Below are 9,729 nucleotides of genomic sequence, written 5' to 3'. Positions count from 1 at the left end.
AGGAAAGAAAGAAAGAAAGAAAGAAAGAAAGAAAGAAAGAAAGAAAGAGAAAAGAAAAGTTAAAACTCCCTGTACTCAAAGAGCTAACATTCTGCTGGGTGAAACAACATATAAATAGTTATGGATAAGATACATGCCAAGTTGATGGAAAATAAGCTTAGAGGGAAGGCTGTAGCAACCAGGGGCAAGAGGGACTGGAAAGAAACTCCTAGGTGGAATTTGATCTGAGTCTTGAAAGAAGCCAAATAAACTAGGAGCTGGTTTTTTAAAATAAATAAATGAATAAAACCATTGGTTAATTTGATTTTTTTAAAAAAAGAAGAAAACCAAATTACCAGTATCAAAAATGAAAGGGGTGAATTCACCACCAATGAAGAGGAAATTGAAGCAATCATTAGGAGCCATTTTGCCCAATTATGTGCCAATAAATCTGGCAATTTAAGTAAAATGGATGAATATTTACAAAAATATAAATTGCCCAGATCAAAGTAGGGCAAAATATCTGGATTTATAGAATGTGTGGAGGGTAGTACAATGCAATATAGAAAGCGTAAGAAGGAGCCAGGTAGTAAAGAGCTTTAAATGCTAGGAAAAATGTCTTTCTATTTGATCCCATAGGTACTAAGAAACCAATGGAGTTTATTGAGAAATGGGGTAACATGGCCAGACCTACAATTTGGGAAAATCACTTTGATGGTTCTCTAACCAATTGATTGAAATAGAAAGAGGCTTGAGACAGGAAGAGCAGTTAGAAGGATATTTCAATGGTCCAGGAGAGGTATCTATTTGACTTGAGAGAAAATTTCTATTTTCAATTGCAAACTCTTTCCCTCCCTGCACACCTCTCCCACACATTTAGAGGGCAAGAAATATGAAGTAAGGACTTTAAAGGTTTTTGACAGGGCTGATATGATCAACTCTATGTTTTAAGATCAATCCGGTTAGCATGTCTAAGATAGTCTGGAGAGGGAGAGTCAGGAATAAGAAAACTGGTTAAGAAACTCCTATAATAGTCTAGGTAAAGAGTAATAAGCGCCTGAATCACTGTGGTAGTAATGTCTAGCATTTTTCGAATTGATTCCTATGCAATTTTTTTCTCTATTGCCTTTTAAACACCTCCTAGGGCACTTAAAGCACAAATAATGATGACAAGAATAACACTAGATGTGGAAAGGCAATTATCTTTACATTACTTTGTGATGACTCCTCCTTGAGGACAGACATCATTTCATTTTTCTTGTTGTATTACCAGGTGCTGGGCCCTTAGTGGGTGCTTAATAGATACTCATTGATTGATGGACTAATTGAATGTAGATGTTGAGAAAATGAAGGAGCCAAAGGTGACTCAAATTCAACAAGAGGTAACTGCGTCTTATATGAAATATGCTGTTCTAGGAGGTAGGGAAATAAAGATGAAAAATAGCATACTCTCTACCCTCAAGGATCTTACAATCTACTAGTAGAATTATAGTAGTATCCAAAAGCAGAATTTGATGGGATAGTTAGAGGTAAGGATCTGGAAGTTAGATTGAGGTCAGGACTAAAAATGTAGATGTGGGAGTCGTTTACATAAAAGAAAAAGGTGGAAATTTCAAGTAGATGAAATCACCAAATGAGAGAATATAGAAAGAGGAGGACAAGGACAGAACCACAGCGAATTTCCTATTTAGGACAGAGAAAGACGAGCCATAGAAGAAGATAAAAGGTATCACAAAGGGGAGAACCAGAAAAAGGCAGAGGTTTTTCAGGAAGGAACAGTAATGGACAGTATCAGATGTCTCAGAGACACGAAGTAGGAAGAATACTGAACCAAAAAAAGCAAGAAAGCATTTATTAGTGGAAGTTAGGTGGTGCACTGCCCTGGAGTCAGGAGAACAGGAGTTCAAATCTGGCCTCAGACTCTTACTAGCTATGTAACCCCAGGCAAGTCAACCCCTATTGCCTCAAAAAATAATTTTAAAAAGATGTATAAGAAACCATGTATTAAGTGTCTTTTCTACAATGGGTATTATGGGTAGGTGCTGGGGGAAAAGGAAGAATCTAACAAATATTGAGTGCCTGCTATATGCCAGAAACTAAACATTCCTCACTTGCAAGGAACTCCCATTCTGATGAGAGAACACATAATAAGTTCATCTATAAATATTTGCATCATAAACATGAAGTGAATCAATACAAAGTCATTAAAAACCTTTTGAGAGGGAAGGCACTGGCAGTTATTTAGACGTTTCGTGTGGAAGGCGATGAAGGAAGACTAGGTACCATGACACAGAAGTAAAGAGGAAGTACGTACACTATAGGCATGGATGGAGGGGTAGGGCAGTCAGTAACCAGGCACAGAGACAGGAGGAATTTCATGTGAAGAACAGAGAGAAGGCTAGTTTGGCTAGATGACAGAATGCGGAAGGGGAAGTCATGTCTAAAAGAGCTGGGAAGATAGTTTGGACCTATGTTTTACAAGGGCTTTAAAAGTTCAACAGAGGAGATTATATTTTATCCTACAAGGCATTGGGGAACCACTGGAGTTTATTGAGTAGGTCAAATCTAGGCTCAAGGAAAATTGCTTTGGAAGCAGCGTGGAGGATAAATTCTGGTAGGGAGAGACTTGAGGCAAGGAAATCTATTAGGAGAACTTTGCACTAGTCTAGGTGATAAGTTACAAAGTCCTGGACTAGGGCAGTGGGCAAATAGGTGGAGAGAATGGGTTGGATGGGAGAAAAGTTTAAAGACAAAAAGATTTTGTAATTGATTGGATATGTGAGATGGGAGAGAAAGTAATACCTACCAGGGGTGGGGAACCTGCATCCTTGAAGCTACATGGCTTCAGGTTCCCCATCCCTGAGTCCTACGCTATTAACCTGTGTTACTGAAAGAATGATAGGAATTAGAAAAAGAGAGGTTTGGTAGAGAGGCAAATTTGGGAGGAAAGATAGAGTTCTGTTTTTTGACATGTGGAGTTTGAGGAGTCTTGCAGGATATAGTTGAAGGAAATCTCTGGGTAATCCATAAGGAGGCCATTAGATTTAGTGATTAGGTCATTGGCAATCATCACATTCGTCATTCCTTTAATCCCACAGAAAACTGTCCCAATCCAGACACTATGCTGTCTACAATGTGATACGCAATGATGGAGGTTCATGTCGATATCTAGAGAAATAGTCCAAAATCATTTGTAAACATTGGCCACCATCAACTAAATGGCAGTGATGCCTCCCAGGCCTCTATAAAACTATCAAACTTGTTGCTCAAATCACAAATAAAGACGAGAGAAAAAAATTACTTTTTATGGTCTAGCAAATGTACGCAGAAGAAATTTCGCAGACATGCTGAACTAAATCTGGCCAGTGAGCACAGGATTCCAGGGGGACCCAGTATATTTTTCAGTGACCCTAGCATACACTGGGTTTAAGGGCCATGTGAATAAGCACAGGCTCCATCCCCAGAGAGCTAAGTCTACTCATTACTCTCTGTTCTGACCTTTTTTTAGTGGGGGGGGGGGGGATGGGGGGAGAGAAGGGGGAGTTTGCTAGTCTTTGACCTGCCTTGATCCCTCTTACAGTTAGAGGTCAAGGAAGAGACTCACAGCTCCAACACCCCATTCAGTTAATTATTCTCTTGTCAATCAGTTAAAGGAGTCAATCCCTCATTACCAATGAAGTGCCGATTGACCAAATGGCCACCCCCTGCTCCTATCAAAGAGGTCTTATCAGCCTTTTTTTTTAGTTGTCCAGTAGTAGAGGATAGTGGGAGAGAAAATTAATATTTGTAAAAAGAAATAAACACACAAAAAAAGAAAAAAATCTCAACTAGTAGAATAATTGAATTTTTAATGCTAGAAAGGACCTTAGAGGTCATTTTGTCTAATTTTGCAGAGGAAAAAACTGAGACGTACCTAGAGAGGACAACTAAATCCAAGGTCACTCAGACAGACAGTTCAGTGGGAGGGATGGGCCTAGAACCCAAGGATCTTCACTCTCAGATCAGTTCTTTCCATTAGAATACACTGCGTCTCACAAATTTATCAGTGGATGTGGGTAGACCCTAAAGCTAAATTTCTTCTGATTTGGATTTATATTAAGCACATCATTCAAGGCAAAAACAGGTCTGTGGAACCCAACAATGTATCTCTCTCAGCCCTTCCTTCCCCACCACCTCCAAAAGTATTAGATTTTGCAGAATTTACTTATTTACAAAGAAGAAAGCTTACAGGGTTTGCTTTGATTATCCAGCTGTTGGGCCAACAAACAGGCTGTTGTCTTTTTGTGTGTGTGCCCCACTGTGCAGTTAAGCTATCCTAATCAGTAGATAAATTAGTAAAAATCCATGTTAACTTACTATATTTAGCTTCTTCTCCCTCCTGCCCTCCCAGTGCTTCACGTCCTATCCCGTCATCCACTAAGACACCAAGATCCATCCCGCAAAGGCATGTTGCTGTCAGTGCTGCTTCTCTTGATGCTGTTACCCTTCCAATCTACTTTCCATCTCCTGTTCTCACTCTTGCTCTGGGAATGACAATCACATCAGTACTATCATTGCTACTGGAAAGACGTGATAGTCTACTCCCTCATGGTTCCATTCACAAAACCTGCAACTGCCCAGCCCCAAATTCCCTTCTCTAGCCACCAACCTGCCCAGGTAATTGACTTAAATATTACTATCTTGCTTCATGATCTCTGCCTTCAATATGTTAAGATTATGAAAAACAGATTGCTAGTTATGGGGAACTTCATGGTATGGTGGCAAGCACATTCGTGTTCGAGCCAAAAGCCCTGGGTTCAAGTTCCAATTCTGCCAGTCACTATACTGTAGAGTGTTTTTGCAAACATGAGAGACCATATTCAGTTAACGTTTAGTAATACTAGAGATTCAAAGGAAGAAAAAGTAAGTAGTCCCTGCCATCAAGGAGTTTGAAATCATATGTGTGTATGCACAAATATGCATGCAAGATACTACAAATAGTAGTTTCTATTTATTGTTGTTCAGTTGTTTCAGTCATGTCTGACTCTGTGTGACCCCAACTGGCAAAGATACTGGAGGGGTATGCCATCTCCTTCTCTAGTTTATTTTACAGATGAGGAAACTGAGGCAAACAGGGTTAAGATAATTTTCCAGGGTCACACAGCTAATAAGTTCCTAAGGTTCAATTTGAACTCAGGTCTTCCTGACTCCAGGTCCAGCACTTTCTACACTGTACCACCTAGCTGCCCAGTTTTCATTTACATAAATACTGAAGTTTTACATATGTTATGCTATGTGATACAACAATCCTATGAGGCAGATACTATGATTATCTTCATTTTACAGAAGAGGAAATTGGGGCAGAGGACAATAGGCTAATTTGTCCAGCATTATACTGCTGGCAAGTTAGTGAGATGGAATCTGACCCCATTTCTTCATGGCACTAAGCCCAGTTCTCCATCCACTACATCGCACTGCCTCTGTTGTATAAAAAACAGAAAAAAGCAACTGCTTCTTTCTGTCAGAATCAAAATGGAAAATCAACTAATTATGACTTCTTATTTATTAATATAAAAGAATTGTGTCAGGGGCAGCTAGGTGATGCAGTGAATAGAGCACCAGCCCTGGAGTCAGGAAGACCTGAGTTCAAATTCTGCCTCAGACATTTAACACTTAAGTAGCTGTGCGACCTTGGACAAGTCACTTAATCGGAATTGCCCTGCCTTCCCCGTTCCAAAAAGCAAAAAAAAAAAAAAAAAAAAAGAATTGTGTCAATACTTAAAGAATTTATGATTCTGTCAGTATATGAATTCATTACAGATCCTGACCTATCTCTAAATTAGTAGCTAAGTTTTAGACTGCAGAGATTCTCAATTTTTCTGTGTCATGGACCTTGGGTGGTCTGGTAAACAAAATAGATGGGATTACCATAGAAACCAATTTTACTGAAATCCAGTTATGAAAAAATGCAAATAAGCTCATGGACTCCAGATTAAGAACTCCTGTGACAGTTGTTGGAAGTTAGAAAAGTTATTTGCTCAGTTGTCCAACCAGCAAATGGCAAAGGCAGAATGTGAACCCAGATCTTACTGAGTCCATGGCTAGTAGGCTCTCCACTAGGCATACCATAGTAGATATGACACTCGACTTCTGGAAGACCCAAGTTCAAATACACACACACACACACACACACTCATGGGAGGAGGAAAATAAGCATTTCTCTAGTACCTACCATGTACTAGGCATGTGCTAAGTTCTTTACAAATGCTATCTCACTTCATGTTCGCAACAGCCTTACAAGGTAGGTACTGTTATAACCCCCATTTTACAGCTGAAGAAATGGAGGCAAACAAAGATTAAATGACTCACCCAAGGCCACACAGATAGTCAAGGTCTGAGGATGGATATGAACTCAAGTCTTCTTCACTTAAGGCCTATGGTTCTACCTATCACACACTCAGCAGCTACTGACTGTGTGACTCCAGGCAAATCATTTAATCTCTCTATACCTCAGCTGTAAAATGAAGGGGTTGGTCTCAATGGCCCCTCAGGTCCATTCTGGTTCTAAATCTATGATCCCAAAGCAGGCCATCTCTCACAAATTAATTGTACACATGAAACAGACAAACAATTTTAGTTCCTCCTCCCCCCTGGAATGACCATATGAGGTTAATTAAAGAGGCAGAGGTGACACTGACCTGCCTTTCCTTCTGTCCTTCACTGTAGGCTAAGCCCCACACTCAGATGCCTCTTGATACACAAGCCAAGCCTCCAAAGTTCTTACCATCAGCATTCCCTGCTGCTGGCACTAAATGGCCTGACTATAGTGTCCTTGAGGCTCTAAGGAATGGCTTTTTTTCTGAAGCCTTAAAATTTCACATCCCAGACCTAACAATGATAATAATAATTGTTGTTGTTATTATTATTATTATTATTATTACACCTTTACCATAACATGAAATCTTTTGTAATTAATTAATTAATTTTTTGTTTACAACACATATCACAGAATCTTAATTGTGGGCACAGTACAGCCTACAGGAAGAAATCTAGGAAATTAGAGACTTCAATTTGTAGTATTATTATTTTTTTATTCTTTTTGGAGGGGGGAAGGCAGGGCAATTGGGGTTAAGTGACTTGCCCAAGGTTACATGGGTAGTAAGTGTTAAGTGTCTGAGGTTGGATTTGAACTCAGGTCCTCCTGACTCCAGGGCCGGTGCTCTATTCACTGCTCCACCTAGCTGCCCCTAGTATTATTATTCTTCAAATATTATACGATCAATATAGATTATTGTCAGAATTATTATTTTATGCAAACTAAAGTTTCTAGTAACACGTGCCTCTTTCTGTAGGCAAGATCACACTACTATGCACAATTAAAGTTTTTGAGGCATGGTAAAGCTGATCTTGCTTCTTTGATAAGGGGATCTTAGTTTAATTTTCCAACATGTGGCTCTGATATGTCTGGGTCAATCACTCTAGACTTGAAATAGTGTGTGTGGGCCAGATGCAGAACTTGGCTGAGCTTCCAGTGGAAGTCACCACCCTTCTTTAAAAATTCTTTAAATACTAGGAAAGGGCTTTTTTGTTGTTCTTTAAAAAAAACAGACAACTCTTTTTAAAAGATAGTAGACGAACTTAGGGAACTTTAGCAATACTAAATCTGCTGGGGTAGGTGGGATATTTCCAAGAATGGGTTTTAAACCACACAGCCCCTTTTCCTTTACATTAGTAACACCCCTGCTTGAAATGCCAATATTTCATCATTCTTTTTATGTGTTTGGTAGAGAAAATGACTTTGTGATCCAGGAGACATTTACTAGAACTCCACAAAGCAAGTCAGCTTCTCTCCTGGGCCCTGTTATCTTATCAAGAGGCACCTAGGTGGGGCAGTGGATAGAGGTCTGGACCTCAAGTCAAGAAAATCTGAGTTCAAATCCGGCCTCAGAGGCTTACTAGCTATTTAAAGTAATGCCAAGCAACGGCAACTTCCCAAGGTTCAAAATACCAGCATAGCCTCTCCATTTTATTCAGTGACAAATTAAGAACAGAGAAAATCAAAATAGAGCATAATTCAAAGTGCAGCATTCACCAAGTGTAATTCAATCAAGTACTACTTCACCCCTGGGCAATACATTCACTTAGTCAATCACAAAGCCCCTCTTCTCAAATGGAGATTAGTTTTCAATCATAAACAAAGTACATTCATTTGGTCAATCACAGAGCACAAAAAAAGTCAAAAGTTCCCCACCCTTTGATCACAATTGAATCTACCCCAGAGCTACAACAAGCTTTTGTTGTTACAAACATAGCATTTAATACCCAAAGAGAGGTCTTTTCTTCATCTTGACCAGAGGCAAATTCTCAGCAATCTTTGTTCCTGGGGAGACAAAGCTTAGCAAGGCCACAAGATACTTTGCTAGTGTCCTCATTAATTCATTCTCTGTCTGAAGAACAGTCCTAGGACCCCTGAAAACATTAGCAAAACCCTCTTCCAGGATTTCTGTAAACATACAACAATAAAATCCTTCTTCAGGGCTTCTGAACCAACAGCAATGTTCCAGAACCTCTGCAACAACAGCACTGTCCTTCACCAGTGCATGAATCTGGCAAAACAACATCAAAACAGACAGACAAAGTACTAGCATAATAGCCATGTCTCCTCAGTCCTTGGCAGCTCTAGGTGGCAGCTCTCAAAAGTCCTGGGCAGTTCAAACTGGCCCTCAGCAATCCTCTCCATCTCATCTCTCTGCCTCCATGATGCTGCTTCCAAAAAATAAAATTCTTCTGCCTCTCTCTCTCTGTTGTGTCTCTCTAAATTCACATCACCAGCTCCTCCCAGTTCAGCCCTCTCTTTTCACATCAACAAGTCCATCCCACAAATGGGATTCACAGCTCTGGGTTTTAACACAATCCATCTGAAAACCAAGCTAATACAAGGGGATCTTTAAATTCCATTACTATTACACTATTTGACACTGGGCAAATCACTTAACTATTGCTTGCCTCAGTTTCCTCAATGGTTAAAATGGGCATAATAACAGCACCTAATTCAAAGTTGAGTTATGAAGATCAAGTGAGATAATATCTGTAAAGTACCAGGCACATAGTAGGTACTTTGTGAATATTATTCCCTTCATCTGTAAAGTAAGGGGAGGAGGAGTGTATTGGCATAGATGATTCCTGAGCTTTAAAAGTCTATAATTTTATGAATTGTTGTTTTTATTTTTTAATTTTTATTTTTAGCCTGTTGTTTCTATTTTTTAATGATGGTATTATTTTTATTAATTTTATTTTCTTTTGCCTGTTACTTTTTCGTCCCAATGAGTCCCCCAAACCCACCCTACCCTTTGGAACTTTGCTCATAACAAATAAGTATAATGTGGCAAAACAGGTCGACACACTGGCCTTGTCTGAAAATATACCCTTCAAAAAAAATTTTTAAAGAAAGAGAAAAGAAAAGAAAATGTACCCCCTCATTCTACTCCCTGAGTCCCCCCCCCTACTCCCTACTGAGAATTGAGACACTAACTTCATCATCCATCCTCTGAAATCAAAATTAGTCACTCCCTTAATCAAGGTTCCAGGGTTTTCTAAAATCTGCTTTCCTTTATAATTACTGTGGTCATCTTGTAAAGTAATTCTATGAATCATACAGCCTGTTGTTTTTATTTTGCTTTTATTATGCTTTGTTTTGCTTTTTTTTGTCTATTGTGAGCTTATTATATTCTTCATTGTCCATACAAGTCCTCCAATTGAGTAAATCAATCA

Source organism: Petaurus breviceps, unplaced genomic scaffold, assembly GCF_028583685.1.
Source record: "Petaurus breviceps papuanus isolate PSGF00001 unplaced genomic scaffold, PetGlider_PUasm1.0 175, whole genome shotgun sequence".
NCBI classification, from domain to species: Eukaryota; Metazoa; Chordata; class Mammalia; order Diprotodontia; family Petauridae; genus Petaurus; species Petaurus breviceps.
The sequence above is the reverse complement of the archived record's forward strand: the minus strand, read 5'-3'. Positions refer to the sequence as shown.